Source organism: Chenopodium album, chromosome 22, assembly GCF_948465745.1.
Source record: "Chenopodium album chromosome 22, dcCheAlbu1.1, whole genome shotgun sequence".
NCBI lineage: Eukaryota > Viridiplantae > Streptophyta > Magnoliopsida > Caryophyllales > Amaranthaceae > Chenopodium > Chenopodium album.
The window spans coordinates 6,135,826-6,153,827 of NC_137855.1; positions in this window are offsets into that span (position 1 = coordinate 6,135,826).

Here is an 18,002-nt window from a genome sequence, read left to right on the forward strand (position 1 = left end):
CATTCTTCCACTGTTCTTGGTTCACTATCATTTTCGTCAGATGCCATTTCAATTGCAATGGAATATGCAAATATTTCATTTACGATAACATCATTTCTATTCCAATAATTCCTGGTAGAAACAAAATTTATTGAAGTTTCATTGTTATCGATGTTATGGTCATCTTGTTCATCCCCTTTCGGATTATCATCTTTTTCTCTATTCTTATCTGTACTTTGTCTTTCTTGACCTTATGTAAGGGGAATATTGTCGATCTCATCAGGTCTTTTTAATTTTCTTGGTTTAGAGTCTTTTGAACCAAGTGGTCTTCCACGCTTTCGGCGTGCTAGAGATTCATTTTCAATGATCTTATCACCAGATGGAATTTCAATTCGTGCAGGGGCATTTTCAGCTGGTATATGTGATTTTGTCACTTTCTTTGCATCTATAAATGCATCAGGCAGCTGATTTGCAATGCTTTGTAAATGAACAATTTTCTGAACTTCTTGTTCACACATATTTGTTCGTGGATCAAACATTGACAATTGTGTTGCATTCCAAATGATTTCTATTTCTTTCTTTCGTGGGTCCACTTTCTCTCCCCCTAAGGCTGGGAATACTGTCTCATTGAAATGACAGTCGGCAAATCTGGCCGTAAATAAATCACCGGTCATTGGTTCAAGATATTTAATTATGGAGGGTGATTCAAACCCAACATAAATTCCCAGCCTTCTTTGTGGACCCATCTTTGTTCGTTGGGGTGGAGCAATAGGAACATACACCGCACAACCAAAAATTTTTAGATGTGAGACATTAGGTTCTCGACCAAAAACTAATTGTAGTGGTGAGAACTTATGATAAGCAGTTGGTCTCAACCTAATTAGCGTTGCCGCATGTATTATGGCATGACCCCAAGCAGATGAAGGCAATTTTGATCTCATCAATAATGGCCTTGCAATCAATTGTAGTCTCTTAATTAATGACTCAGCAAGTCCATTTTGTGTATGAACATGAGCTACTGGATGTTCTACAACAATTCCAATCGACATACAATAATCATTAAATGTTTGGGATGTAAATTCCCCTGCATTGTCAAGCCTTATTCTTTTTATTGTATGGTCTGGAAATTGTGCTCTTAGTTTAATAATTTGAGCAAGGAGTTTTGCAAAAGCAACATTTCTACTGGATAAGAGACTTACATGTGACCATCGAGTTGAGGCATCAATTAATACCATAAAATATCGGAATGGTCCACATGCAGGATTAATTGGTCCACAAATGTCTCCTTGAATCCTCTCTAAAAATGTTGGAGATTCAGTAGCAATTTTGTTCATAGATGGCCTTATTATTAATTTGCCAAGTGAACATGCAGAGCATGTTAATTCATCTGATCGAGGGATTTTGACATTCCTAATTGAATGTCCTACTGAATTTGCTATAATCTTGTGCATCATTCCTGTACCAGGATGACCCAAACGATCATGCCATAAATTTAGCAGATTCTTATTATCTAACTTCTGGTTAGATATCAAATTTATTTCAACTGGTCGTATATCTATATGATATAAGCCTGAAGAATATGCTGGCAATTTCTCATACACATGTTTCTTGCCATGTTTTTCTGCCGTGAGGCATAAATATTCCTTTTGATCCACTATCATTGTTTCTAAATGAAAACCATTTTGACGCACATCTTTAAAACTTATAAGATTTCTTCGAGATTTACTCGAATATAAAGCGTCAATAATGATTAATTTTGTTCCATTTGGGAGTATTATGCAAGCTTTTCCAGAACCTTCTATTAGCTTGGCTGACCCAGAAATGGTATTAACATTTGCTTGAAATAATTTTAACTTTAAAAAATATTTTCTATCCTTCAGAATAGTGTGTGTTGTTCCACTGTCCAAAAGGCATTGAAATTTGGAACCAACTTCGGGCAGATCCATATCTTCATAAAATAATAAGTATAAGATTAGTTTAAGATAATTTAACTGGACTTACTTTATTAATGATGAAAAATTAAGAGTACATAACTTGAACATGAAAAAAAAAACATACAAGAAAAGTACATAATGAAAACATAATACATATCATAGTAATTGATGAATTATCTAAACATGATTATTCTCTCCAAAGATAAATTCACCACCAACTTCACCATTGTCTATGTGGAAATCAGACACATCAAGGCTAATTCCAGGGACATTTTCTTCATTAACATAATTTGTTTCGGCATGTTTTTCTTTCCCTTTAATGGAAGCCTGGTATAGTTCTATCAGATGTTTGGCCGTACGACAAGTACGTCCCCAATGTCCAGTCATGCCACATCTATAACATGTGTCTTTTCCTTTTGTGGTGGCTTGATTTTTGTTTCCTTGTTGATGCCCCCTTTGAGTGTTGTTTCTAGGGGGAAATTGGCCTCTACCACGGCCATAACCACGTCCATGGCCACGTCCGCGGAAATTTCCACGACCTCTGCCACGATTATTATATTTTCCACGTCCACCTCTATGAGCAACATTTGTCTCGGGTGGATTTGAGCTTTCTACAGCATTTGTTTCATTGAATGCTTGAGACCCAGTTGGTCTTAGGTTGTGATTCTTCAACAGAAGATCATTATTCTTTTCAGCAACCAATAATGTAGAAATAAGCTCAGAATATTTTGCAAAACCTCTTTCACGGTATTGCTGTTGCAATACAATGTTGTTAGCATGGAATGTAGAGAGTGTTTTCTCTATCATTTGCACTTCAGTGACTGGTTGATCACAATATCTCAATATTGATACGATTTTATATAGTGATGAATTATAATCACTGACAGATTTAAAGTCCTGAAATCTCAGGTTTGTCCACTCAAATTGTGCTGAAGGAAGGAGTACCCTTTTATGGTGGTCATATCTTCCTTTCAAGCTATCCCATAGTTCTCTGGGATTTTCCACCATTAAATACTCAGTTTTCAAACTGTTATGTAAATGATGCCTTAAGAGAACTATAGCTTTTGCTTTCTCTTGATCAGTTGGAACTTTAACTTGAGCAGGGGCATCTTTTTCGTTTCCTGGGATGGTAATTTCTTTGATTGTATGTTCCAATCCCTGAGCCTTCAAATTCATTTGGGCATCAACTGTCCATTCAAGATAATTATGTCCGGACAAGTCTAATACGTCAAATTGTCTTTTCATCAAGTCTCCCATTTTAACTACAATCAAATAGGTAATTATTATTAAGCCAATTAAGCAAGTGATAATTAAAGTAATCAAATTGTAATCATAATAATAATCCATTTAAAACATATTTGCTTCTCCCCCTTGGGTTATTATTATGATGTACATAAAGTTAAGCTAAAATTAAACATGATAATTACGTTAGTAACGACAACAACAATAATAACAATGATAATAATAACAATAACAATAAATACTACTACTATTACTACATCACCGACAACGACAACAACAATAATAATAATAATAATAATATTAATGACATACATTAATGATAAGACAAAAGAAACATTTATTATAACAAAATGCACTTATAATCTACCTAGAAGACAAAAAAAACTTGAAGTACTACGGAGATTACATGCATGAATTCCCTTTGTCGAAAAACCGAGCGTTACTTATGTAAAATGATGAAAATCATCATTGCCATTAATAAAACTACTAGGGCCATAATTAAAACTAAATATAGTTTTAATTTCCTTAAATCTTCTTCAAAGGTAAAGGGGTGTGGTGGTTGTCGGTTGTCGACGGGGAACATGGTGTATGACCGGTGTAAATGGAGGAAGAAGAAGAGGAGATAATTTGGGTAAAGTTTAAGGAGGGGATAAGGTTTGTATGGTGAAATAAGGGGGTGTAATCCGCCTTTTATAGGGGGTAATTTATCCGTTTCAGCTTTACACTACTGTAAAAGTATCATACAATGTTCTAGTAGACTGGTAAAATAATCGTAATCAAACTATTAATATTTACAAACGTAAATAAGTATCACACTGGGATGCAAGCCGTAGTGGTCCGAGAACCCTAATCTATTCATGAGGTCAAGGGTTCGAAAAACTGAAAGAAACATAAAAGTGTGTAATCTAAAAATTAAATAAATATAAAGGCTGCATCATTTTTTTTTTCATTTTAGTAATTATGCACAAGTAAGTAAGTATAAACATGATTTGTGTGACCATGAAATTTACTCTATTAACATGCATACAACAAATATTTCCACATGCAAAAGTAATTATATATTACTTTCTATAACCATGCATGAGAGTTACCAAACTAAGTATCATAAATAAGGTATGTATTGATATCCTCATTTTTAATCAACATGGCTAATTATGTGGAGTAATTTTGTGGAGAAATATATTGTGAGTTTCTGGTATAGAGGATCCCATATGGGCAACTATAGAGCATACTCCTCAAAATATATTTTGTGAAAGAAATTGAATCTTTGTAAAAATTGGATAATCGGTATAAGTATACCTGATTGAAGATGGTGCTGATAACGTGTTATGAAATATATAGAAATTAGAGGATTAAGAGAAGAAGGTAATAAGAGAAGTACTACTACTTTTATGTATTACTCTTGGTAATATTTTGTGTATCATACAAGTGAAATTACATGGCTATTTATAGTAGTAAAAACCACTATTACATTGTGGGCTATAACCTTAGAGGGTGGCAATTAGGGTTGGCTACTACATTAAATGTAATGAAGAAATTGGAGTGTGGACATTCACACCTTGACTAAATTAATTAACTCTTAACAGAAAGAATCATTTTTTGGATTTTGTGTGAACTTGAAATAATTCTCTTTAGTCCTCATTACTTGTCATAGTTGAATCCACATTGTTTGTCCCACTTCTTGAGTATTTTTAGAATTTGTATGTGGCAAATAAAATTTATGAATTAGCACTACTATACAACAATATAGCTTTTATATCTATCACATTTTTCAAAAAAATACATAAAATAGGTTGATAATAGTGGATGTCACAAATAAGGATCGGATGATATTGTTATTAAAAAGTAGGACATGAAATTTTTAATTCATCATTGATAATTGTCTTAAAGGAATAATATATGATTGGTATCCATCGTCTCTAAATAAAAGTACTATTTTCTCATAATATATATATATATATATATATATATATATATATATATATATATATATATATATATATATATATATATATATATATATATATATATATATATATATATATATATATATATATATATATATATATATATATATATCAACTCCTTTTGCATGCCCCCGGTTTACAATAATTTTATTGTACATCGAACATTTTTGCGAAAAGTGACCCTTTTTCTTTACAAAAGTGACCCTTTTTATTACAAAAGTGACCCCTATTTTCACAAAAGTGACCTTTTTTTTACAAAAGTGACCTTTTTTTTTACAAAAGTTACCCTTTTTTTACACAAAAGTGACCCTTTTTTACACAAAAGTGACCCTTTTTTTTTCACAAAAACAGAGTATCAAAATAAAAAAAATAAACACAAAAGGCAAAAGTTTTTGTTCTATAGCAATCATCACCTCTCAGTTTCGAAAGTATTGTTCTTGAAGTTGCAATTTCAGTCCCAGATGATATCACACCCTCTCCCACTTACCACCCTCTTCCCAACAATACAATACATTTATCCTCCATCATATTCACTTTCTTCAAAATTCAACCATCTTTCTTCTACAATTAGCAAGTATTTTCCTCCATTTTTTCTCTCCTTTAATGGTGAAATCAATTAAGCTTGAGAACAACAACCCTTCCGAAGATCCGCCAAACTCCTCCGACCCGAATTCCTCCGTTGCGTCCTTCGTCGTTACCCGTTTCTCTCTCATCTCGACCTCTTTCCCTGTCCTCGAATCACTGACACCCACCTCTAAATCACTGGCGCCGGAATTGGGGGAGGGGGGGTCAGCAAGGTCGAATCGGAGGGGGACGCCGGATTCTTGGGAGAAGCTAAGGAAGTGGCGACGGTGGTGGGTGTTTTTCTCGGTGATGAAGTTGCCCAGCCAGCCCGATTTACACTAATTTAGTGTAAACCGGATGTTAGTAAGAGTTTGTGTATATATATATATATATAGGGGAGGGATCCGGTAAGAACCCCACCTTATATAAGAACCCTTTCTTATGTAAGAACACTAATTATGTTCTAAAATTTTTCCTATGTTCTAAATTTTTTTCAACTTATGTTCTACATTTTTTTTTCTATATTCTAAAAATTTTCTTACTTATGTTCCAAATTTTTTTCAATAATGTTCTAAATTTTTTTTTTCAGCTTATAATCTAAACTTTTTTTCTATGTTCTAAATTATTTTCTCAGCTTATGTTCTAAAGTTTTTCGTATTTTCTACTTATGTTCCAAATTATTTTTAATAATGTTCTAAATTGTTTTTTAAATTATGTTCTAAATTTGTTCCTATGTTCTAAATTATTTTTTCAGCTTATGTTCTAAATATAACCTATGTTCTAATTTTTTTTTTTTTCAGATTATGTTATTAATTATTTTTTCAACCTATGTTCTAAATTATTTTTCAACTTATGTTCTAAATTATTTTTTCAACTTATGTTCTAAATTACTTTTCTTATGTTCTAACATTATTTTAGTTATTTATGTTCTAAATTTTTGCTATCTTTTAAATTATTTTTCTTATGTTCTAAAATTTTCTGCTTATGTTCTAAATTTTTTTCTATGTTCTAAATACGAAATTCTTAAAATTACAGAAATGCCATTACTAAAGGATCATTTTAGATGGTTAGATCAAAACTAATAAAGGGCTGAGATTGGTTCTTATATAAGATTGGGTTCTTATATAGAGGAGGGTTCTTACATGAGCGATCCGGTAAGAACCCTACCTTATATAAGAACCCTTTCTTATGTAAGAACCCTAATTATGTTCTAAACTTTTTCCTATGTTCTAAATTTTTTTCAACTGATGTTCTAAAGTTTTTCCTATATTCGAAAAATTATCTTACTTATGTTCCAAAATTTTTCCAATGTTCTAAATTGTTTTTTAGATTATGTTTTAAATTTGTTCCTATGTTCTAAATTATTTTTTTCAGCTTATGTTCTAAATTTTTTTTTCTATGTTCTAAATTATTTTTTCAGCTTATGTTCTAAAGTTTTTCCTATGTTCTAAATTTTTTCTACTTATGTTCCAAATTATTTTTAATGTTCTAAATTGTTTTTAGATTATGTTCTACATCTGTTCCTATGTTCTAAATTATTTTTTCAGCTTATGTTCTAAATATTTTCTATGTTCTAAATTATTTTTTTCAGATTATGTTATTAATTTTTACCTATGCTACGATTATTTTTTCAACTTATGTTCTAACTTTTTTGGTTGTTTATGTTCTAAATTTTTGCTATCTTTCAAATTATTTTTCTTATGTTCTAAAATTTTCTGCTTATGTTCTAAACTTTTTCTACTTATGTTCTAAATTTTTTTCTATGTTCTAAATTGTTTTTCTATGTTCTAAATACGAAATTCTCAAAATTACAGAAATGACATTACTAAAGGATCATTTTAGATGGTTAGATCAAAACTAATAAAGGGCTGAGATTGGTTCTTATATAAGATTGGGTTCTTATATAGAGGAGGGTTCTTACATGAGCCTTCCTCTATATATATATTATTTGTGATTAAACAATGTCGTGTTAGAAATTTGGAATATTAGGAAAATACACCGCTTAGCTATATGCTAATAAATGTTAACTAGTACCTTAAATTTGTCACTCCATTTTCATCTAAATGACTAAATGGGATCCATCATTATTCTCTAATATCTATTTTATATCTAACTTATAAGAGCAATATGACTATTTTTTTTTTTAAAAAAAGCGTATATAATACAATAATTAAACTTGTGTGCAAAAGTCATGATGTTTTATATACAAACAAAGGAAGTAGTTTAATTTAGTAAAACTGTGGGGCGAAACTGAGAATTTGGGATTAGATTTATTTTACATAAATCATTATGATCTGTAACTCTTTATACGTATGTACACCAATCAAAAACACGAGTTGAACATATTTGAAAGTATTTCCAATTCATAACATAAATTGATCAAATTTAGTTTAGAATTCTATCATATGATAGAAAATTTAATTACAACAACAGTAAGACTGGATCTATTGAAAATTAGATTTTCCATATACAGTTGATTACTGTAATTGTGTACTTATTTTGTACTCAATGGAGTCTTTGATTGTGCAAAAATGATTGTATTTTCGCTTTGTTGAAAATTAAACACAACTATATCTATCATATGCCTTTGTACAGTAGGACAATCCTGGACCATTTGAGCTTGTAATATGCTTGTTTTGATGAAATAGGTGACTTTCAAAGTCAAATTAGTACAAAACTTTTCCAATATAAGATATCTTTTTAATGGGGTATGATTTATAGAATAATAGAATATTGAATTACTTAAAAGAAATAATGTGAATACAGTAGTACAATTCCATAAAATAAAATAAAATAAATAAATAAAAAATAAACATATGTTTTAGTCTGTACCAAAATTGCAAGTATATTTTGAAAAAAATAAATACTTCGTATACACCCTCCGACCCTATGTTATTTTGTTAGTTTGCTTTTTGCATAATTTCCAATGTAATACGGAGTATTATTGTAATTAAACTATTTTAAGCCATACATTATAATAAAATCATATACTCCGTGTGTGTATATATATATATATATATATATATATATAATTGCTAGAATGAGAAATGAGAAAATCATTAAAGTAACTATATATTAAAAATCATATATATTTGAAAACTAAAAATCGAATCTGATTAATCTAACAAGTAATGTAACTATATTTTAAAATATATAAAATTCATTGAGATTTCATGATTTCATCAACTTTGAATAGTATAGAATCATAAGCAGCTAATTGTGGTAAAAATCTAATAGGGACATCATGTGAAAAAATTATGTTTAAAGTTAATGAAATTGTACTTTCATAGAATCATAACACATGCTATCTAAATAGATATGAAAAATAAATAAAACCTACTTGTTTATCGAGTACAAAAGGAGAGTGCATTGAATCTTTTACAAAGACATTAATTATAATTAAGTATAGAATCATAATACTACAAGATTATTATTTTAAATAATTTTCATTTTGTATTTTTTTTTTAATCAAAGTTGAGCTTAAGGGAATATAATGGTGGGGGAGGTAGGTATAGACGTATAGTCAATAATCATTACCAAAATATGCCGTAAAACTAATCATTTTTTTAAAAAAAATATATAAGTGAAGTCAAATTTCACAGCTTAAACTTTAAAATATGTAAATAATAAAACAAAAGTTAATAATATATGGACCAAAAGTAGGAGAGAGATGATGAAAAAGTTGTGTTTGATATGATCAGGTGCAATTTCTTTCCAACATTGAAGCAGTATCCAACATATATATAGCCTCTGTTGCATATATATCACTGCCTTTGATTATCAACCTTCCATTATTTCTAACATTTTGTTTTTTTTTTTTTTTGGATGAAAAGCAGTAAGGATTCTTTTTTTTTTTCCTCTCTCTCTCTCTCTCTCTCTCTCTCCCTCTCTCTCTCTCTTTTATATAGTTTTATTGCAATATTGATCTTTGATCCACTTATACAGTTGAGTAATCTTTTTGAAAATTATGTAGGCCAGGTTACGCAAAAACTTATCAGAAGTGGAGTTGTTGTTGTTGTCGGTGGTGGTACTGGTGGTGGTGGTGGTGGTGATGGACTGAGTCGCGAGTCTACAATGACAATACAAATTACAAATAGATCGAGATGGGCATGAATCTACGTCCTAAACTCGATCCTAATGTATATGTATTTTAAAGAACTAAAGACCTTTAGTTATTACCATTAGGTCAAAACCTCATTGGTATATGCTGCGGCAAAATTATGACAATATTAAATAAGATGATAGACTTATTAATTGCGTTAATGGTTAGATGTCAAAAGTACTTCATATCATCCATAGAGATTAGGGGATGGATTTATTTTTTTTTGTTCATATTGATCTACAGTATCTTTTGTACTCTTTCGTTAGATGGTCATATCATATATTATGTTGCCAACTTTTATTTTTGAGGGAAGATTATGTTGCCAACTTAATTAGTAACTAAGAAATACTTCATATATATTAGGTTTATTTGGTTAACTTATCCTGTATGTAATTCATGTAACTTTTTTCATACATTATCATAAGACCGTGTAATCACTTGTTTTTACCGAAAAAAAAAAGAGTAATCACTTGTTTGTCTATTTTGATTTTTTTTTTTTCATCCAATTATTATTTATATGACCACATAGGTTACAAACATAATTAAACAAGAAATTGCATTTCGAAATACTCGGTAATTAGCGTTTATACTCGTATTTCTTTTTCCTTATTGTTTTTTGAAAGAATTTATACTCTTATTTCAAATAAATTCTCAGAAAAACCATACTACTATGAAATAAGAAAATTATAATTTCCAATTTTCCAGAGTAAAATTACTATACGGAAACAGAATCTTAATTGCAATAGAGGGTCATTATCATAAACAACCTTTTTTTTTTTTTTTTTTCCTTTTTGGTGGAAACAGTATACCCATTCTTATATGTAGCAAAACTAGCAATGTGAGTGCACAGCAGCATAGAGTCAAATGTTTACAGCGTCAACTCTTCAAGCCTTCAGTTTTTCATTTAAAATAAAATAAAAAGAAAATTTTAAAATAAAACTATGGGTGTGTTCTATTCACCTGATTTTTACATACCTATCTGATCTTGTCTGAACTTATCTAATCTTATTTTACTTATAAATTGAATTTGGGTAGCCCTGATTCCTTATCACAACTTATCTGAACTTATTTCTCCTGAACTTATCTTATCTGAACTTATTAACCCCGAAATAAGTGGAAATAAGGTGAATAGAACAAAGCCATAGGACTTACATAAGACAACACATATTTGTGACAAAATCACTCCCCGTAAAAAAAAAAATGAAAAAAATTCATGTATCATTTTCCTTAATTTCATAATCAAACACTGTCATGCTCATAGTCATTAATCACTTTGGTTTGTTCTTTGCTACATAAATATATACGTATAATAAAAAGTAATATACTACGTACTACATGCGTTTTGTATCAAGATTCCTCGTCAAAACTTCCAGATCCAAGAATATTCATACTAATTATTTTTGGTGTTCTGTCTTTCAATTTTCATAAAATTGTACACCGTATATAGGTGAATTATAACGTCAATTACAACATAGATGATGCATCTAACTTCATCTCTAAATGATTGTTCTAATTTTCTTTATTTATCATTTGTTGTCTTGCTCTATCTAATGAGTTAAAACAAAAACTTTGTACAAATCCTATACTTGATCAAACCACTTTACTCCTAAATACTCGTAATCAGAATAAACATCGACAAAATAATAGTTGTTGTCATTCTTTATTGAATTATTGTGAAATAAGTAACATCGAACCTCTTGTCAAAAAAAAAAAAAAAAAAAGTACTGATGTTATCATTTAGGGCATGTAGCACAATCATGCACATAAGATACATGCATCATACTACCTCCGGTCTAAATTACTCGCAACTTTGAAATATTTTATATCTCACAAATAATATTCCAAAGTTACAAGTAATTTGGACCGGAGGTAGTATATGTTTTAGGAGTCCAATGTTTAGTGAGATCATTGGAGTTACAAACATCATGATTTTAGGACTCTTTCTCCTCAACTACATCTTTTTGTTTAAGTGTCATATCTTAAACTTTTTACGTTGCAATAAAAGGGAATAGAGTACTCAAATTTCCCTTTCACTTGTATTCCATAATAAATTAACAGAATCATAAAATACTAGTTTATTCGAGAGGTCAAATTAGTTGACAAATTATGGCTCTTGGATTCTAGATTATTATTTCTAAATTCATCATCAATAACAGAACATGCTTGCGTCTCCTTACATGAGATTTGTCTTCATTATTACACTATACTAATAATAATTAATCAATATAATTATAGGTTTTATTAGACGTTTAGAAACTTTATTAACCAATTATTCTTTGTTAAAATAAACTTAATTTTTAATTAATCATTTTACAATATATGATTGGTCATGTTTTACGTCATCAACCCATGCGGCTTCAGGATGTAACACTACTTAATTTTACTAATTTATCAAATATATATTTTACTTCTAAATGATTTGGTGATAATGAAATCAGATAGTATATTTATAAGCTGCAATTAGGCAATAAGAAATATAAACGTCATAAGATTCGATATTATTTTATGATGGCAATTGGCAACTTGGCAAGATTTGAGTAAAAAAATAATTTTTGCTACAGTACTAGTTTTTGTCTCTATTGTTAAAAAAGTAAGTAAATAATTCCATAGAAAATGCATGAGAGGTGGAACCGTAGAACATGAACAACAGGATGTCAAACCCGTATCTAGGATGATTTACCAATATGATAATCTCTTCAATCTTTTATATGAAGTACTTCCTTCGTTTTTTTGATACTTGCAGCACACATTTTTTTCATGCATGGTTTATAAGAAAAGTGAGCCTAAAATAATTTAACACACTTAAAATAAGGTTGAGAGTTCTTTCCCAAAAAAAAAAAAAAAAAAAGGTTGAGAGATTGTTTAGAGTGTAATTAAGTATGCCATGTTTGTTTTTTATAAAAAATAAATAAATAAAATTTAAATATGCCATGATACATGAGCGTTAAATAAGAGTAATATTGCAACTTTAATCTAAGAATTTTTTTTTCAATTTAGTGTGTTACGGAGTATAAGTATTGTGACATTCTATTTTAGAGAAGTTTTGTAAATATTTAAAAAAAAAATGGAGGAAGCACGTAATATATATTTGTCTAATTTGAAATTCGAAGTAATTATATTCTCCATTCAAAAAAAAAAAAAAAAAATAATTATATTTCATTTGAGTTAAATACGCGAGTTAGATACTACAATTAAAAACCTTGGGTTAGAGATTGGGCCAGAATTAAGGCCCAACTTCAAATTATTGGCACTAATCGTTAAGGCTCTAAGCTCGGCTTTATTGAACTACATATATATATATATATATATATATATATATATATATATATATATATATATATATATATATATATATATATATATATATATATATATATATATATATATATATATATATATATATATATATATATATATATATATATATATATATATATATATATATATATATATATATATATATTTTAAAAGACAATTGAACAGCACCAACTTTTATACGTGTGTAGCCGGCCACACAATGTAGCTAGCTAATACGAAAGTTAATTCATTAGTGTTATTTGAGTTACTCAGTCAGTATTACAGAGGTTATTGCGGGTTTACTCGGTCATTGTTATAGCGGTTTCTTTGTTCATGTGGCCAGTCACAAACTAAACGTGATAGATGTTGAACTAGATATTCTTGTGGTGGTTTTTCTTTGATTTACGGCCATGTTTATCACAAACTTTTAAAAGATTAGGTGTACAATAAACATTATACATCCGTTATAAGTTGTTCTAAAACAATAAAAATCATTTATTTATTTATTTTTTTTAAAAAAAGTCATCACAAAATACATGCTTTTTTATACTTGCAATACATGCATCTTTTTCGCACACTATTTGAGAAAGTTATTAGACAAAGTAAATAGACAAAGTAAGCTATAACAAGTAAACCGTAGTAACTTATCACTTTCTTTTGATCGGTGGTAAAGTTTTGTTAATTAATCTGTCCATTACCTAACCTAACGTTTTCATTGAAGTAGCTGTCAAAGTAGTGTTTGCAAGTAAATAAAACTGAGGAAGTAATAATTACCTGATAAAATAAAAGTTATTAAGGTATAAATAAAAGCAATCTATGTTTTATTGAAACATTTCTCAATTTTTGTTGTTGATATATTAAACTTATTCTCATAGATAATTGGAGAGTGAAAGTATTGCCCTTAGAAAACTTATCTTATTGTCTATTTAAGCTAAAATCATGGCAAACCAGGTTTAAAAATCATTGCAAATTTAGTTTTTTTTTAGGCAAACATTGCAAATTTAGTTTAATTTGTGTAAATGTATTTATTGATCAATAATTTTATTTATATTTTTATATTAGAAAATAATTTAAATTCATTGTTATTTGTTTCATCATTATTCTACTTTGTCACTTATTTATTTTAGTAAGAACATTATACGTAATACTTTGACTATAAACCAATATATATATTTTTTTTAAAAAAGGTTAATAGCCGAATAGGTGATAGGTCGGACAACTTAAATAGTACTTCGTATTAAGATACATGATTATTAATGTCGAACATAGGAAGTGTTATGTTAGGGAGTAATACATGTATTTGGTCAGTGATCATTGCCGGCCGGATATCTATTAATCTACCCAAGATTCTTTTTTTTTTTTTTTTTTTTTTTTTGGTTTTTGTTTTGTTTTGTGAATAGAATCTACCCAAGATTAGTTCCCACTTTCTATAATTTTATGATCCAAGTATTAAGGACTTCATAAGTACAATAATTGATTAATTGTATTTTTATTATTAAAAAATGATAGGTGTTACATCCTATAGGAGATCAAATCACTAGCTAATTATTTTATTTCCTTAGATATTTATTTTTTCTCCCTAGGTTTCTTTGTCAATACTCTCAATACAGTAGTTTTCTTATACAAGAATTATTGTTGCTTTCATCTTTATCTATAGTTTGACCATTTTTTTTCCTAGGGAAAGGAAGATTATTAAGAAGTTACGGAATAAAACATGAAAAGTCAACTTTGTTTGGATGAGAAAAAACGTTTCATTGCTGCACTTACCTAATGAGTAAAATAGAGTTCCAAATAATTAAGCAGTAATTTGTGGTTGGTGCACCCGGGTGCACCATGCACATGGTGCACTCAAAAGAACATTTAGTATATTTAAAAGAACATGGGTAAAAAATGAACATGTTTTTATTTTCTTGCAACTGAAAATCCATCACTCTCTTCTCCTGCAATTTCTCACTCCTCTTTCCCTTCCTATCACTCTCTTTCTTGTTGCCAATTTTTAATCTCTTTTACACCATCATTTTCATTTAAGAATTTCAATGAATTTGGGTAAAATCATTTCCAAAGTACTCATTTTCTCTCTCCATAACTTTTCTCTTTATCTTTTTCTATTTTTCAAAAAAAATTTAAAATAGCAAAACTGTTCATCTTCAAAGTGAAACCCAAGAAAAAAAAATTGAACTTATTTCAACAATTCAACCTTCAAACTTAAGCAAATGGTGGATTCAAGTAAAATGTAAGTATAAATTTTGTACATGCAAATTGTTTTTCGTCAATAATTTTAAAGTCAAAGTGTTTAATTTTGTCAATTTGGGGTTTTTTTAAAAAAAAAAAAAATAATTAAAGCTATAAAGTACAAGTTGTTCAAAAAAGAACAATTAGAGGAGAAAGAAGAATAGTAATGAATTGAAGCCAACTGGAAGATAACCAAACAAGGTTAATTTTTCAAACACTAGCTTGTTCTTTTCCAAACACTAACATGTTCTTTTAATTCCATGTTCTTTAAAATATGCCTAATGTTCTTTTCGGAGGTCATGTTCTTTGTCAAACAAAAACATGTTCTTTTGTTCAACATTATTATGCATGTTCTTTTTCAAATACTAGCATGTTCTTTTTCAAACACTGGCTTGTTCTTTTTATTTCATGTTCTTTAAAATATGTCTAATGTTCTTTTTGGAGGCCATGTTCTTTGTCAAACACAAACATGTTCTTGTGTTGAACACTATTAAGCATGTTCTTTTTCAAATACTAGCATGTTCTTTTTCAAACACTCGTATGTTCTTTTTTTTTTTCTCATGTTCTTTAAAATAAGCCTAATGTTCTTTCCGGGTGCACCATACGCATGGTGCACCCGGGTGCACTATACTATTTTCAATTAAGCAGATCGAAAATAGTCTAGGGTGTTACATACCCGCGCATGGGCAAATGCTTAAACTTAAAAGTAGGTGTTTCGTGTTAGGGTGTATAATAGACACTTTGAAGTTTGAATAGTGTTACATAACATGTTAGACAAATTTTTGTATGCGGTAGGGATTACTTGTAGGTGTTACTTGTTTTCTGGAGTTACTTGTATTTTGGGTTTACTTGTAGGGTGTTATTATTTTTAGTCAGGAGTTACTTATAGGGTGTTACTAATTTGGTATTGGGGTTTGGTCTGAGGTTACTTGTGGGTTACTTAGAATACAAGTAACACCTACAAAGTAATCCATACAAGTAATCCCAAAATAGAAGTAAAACCTACAAGTAACCCCTGTCGCACCATGTGGCTTGCCGCATTGAAAAACCTCTTAACATGTTATCTTCATCATGCCGTACATTAGCTTAGTATTAGTTTACTTTGTATTGTATGTTGCAATGATGATGAAATTTTTTCTGTGGAGGCGGATGCATCATGCTTGGTGCATCCGGTTTTAATTGAAAAAAGTCGGAATGAACATTTAGTTGTTCAGTAAAGAACATATAGCTATTTTATAAAGAACATCCAGTTTTATATGCTTTTTTTTTGTAAATCTAAAGAACATTTGTAATATTAGTAAAGAACATAATAGTATTAAAGAACATTATTCATATCGTAAATGTACATTTGGTATATATGATCATGTATGTATATGAAAAAGTACATTTTACTGTATTATAATGTACATTGTATTATATTCTAATGAACATATATGTTATAATGTTGGTTATCTACAACTTTTTGAACTATTTGACGATTTTCATTATCATATGGCTCACTTTCATTTTGTTTTCTCTGAAAACCATAATAAAAAAATCAAATCAAAGCAATAAAACAAAAAATCGATTTGAACTCAAAAAATCAAACCAACCACAAAACCTAAAAAAAAAAGTTGCAAAAACTTACAATCGAACTCAAATTGAACCAAAATTGTACCTACTTTTGTTTTCATCAGCCATACTCGAACAATTTCGCACCAACAAGTTTGAAATTCACCAAATTCTTCTTAAGGTTTCAAGAATTTTAGTTGGTTTGGGGAAATCTTGAGAGAGAATTCTTTTAGAGAAAGAAAAATTTTAGAGAGAGAGAGTATAGTATGAAATGATTTGAATTTACTACTTCAGCCTTGTGGCACGTGTTTTGAGGTCGGGTTTATGTAATGTAAACGGATAAATTATGCATTATAATTTTTACAAATGATACTTAACCCTATTCTAATCTTCATGTAAAAATTATATTGATAAAATCGCTCGTTTACCCTCACTAATCATCTCCTAAAACTGCGTGCCTAAAAGGTGTGTTGCAAGTAAAAGAAAACGAAGGAAGTACATGGTAAAAAAAAGTTGAACAAAATGTTAAAATAACTAGTGTACATTAAAATTGACCGAAATGTTCTTTTCTACATCCATGTACCTTATGATACAACATAATGTACATTCCGCTTTTTTAAAAAAATATAAGACTTGCGTTTTATGTACAACTGAGTGTCGTTTTGCAGCGGATGCACAATGCGGATCGTGCATCCACGGATTGCAATGATAAAAGAAGTGCAAGTGCAAAATTTTAAGGAGTAACTCACATTCAAAACGTAATGTCTAGATATTAAACAAGTACCATTTTTTTTTTTTTTGGGTTTTTCTACATTATAACCCTCTAACTTCCCGTTTTCTACGATATGCCCCCCCTTTTGAGAAATCTACACTGTAACCTCAAAGTACATTTAGTTTCTATACGGTAACTTTGCCATCAACAAATTCCGTTAGTGGGGCCCACTCACCACTTAATAACATTTATTTATCGATTTGCGTGTTGGAAATGGTTTCGTTAAAGGTTTTGGGGGCTATTTTGGCCCTCTTGGGTCCAAATTGAGCTCAGATTTGGTAAAAAATAAATGACGCAAATGTCTTGTTTTGCGTATCAACTACGTAAACACGTAAATCGAGACATTTCTTAATATGCATAAC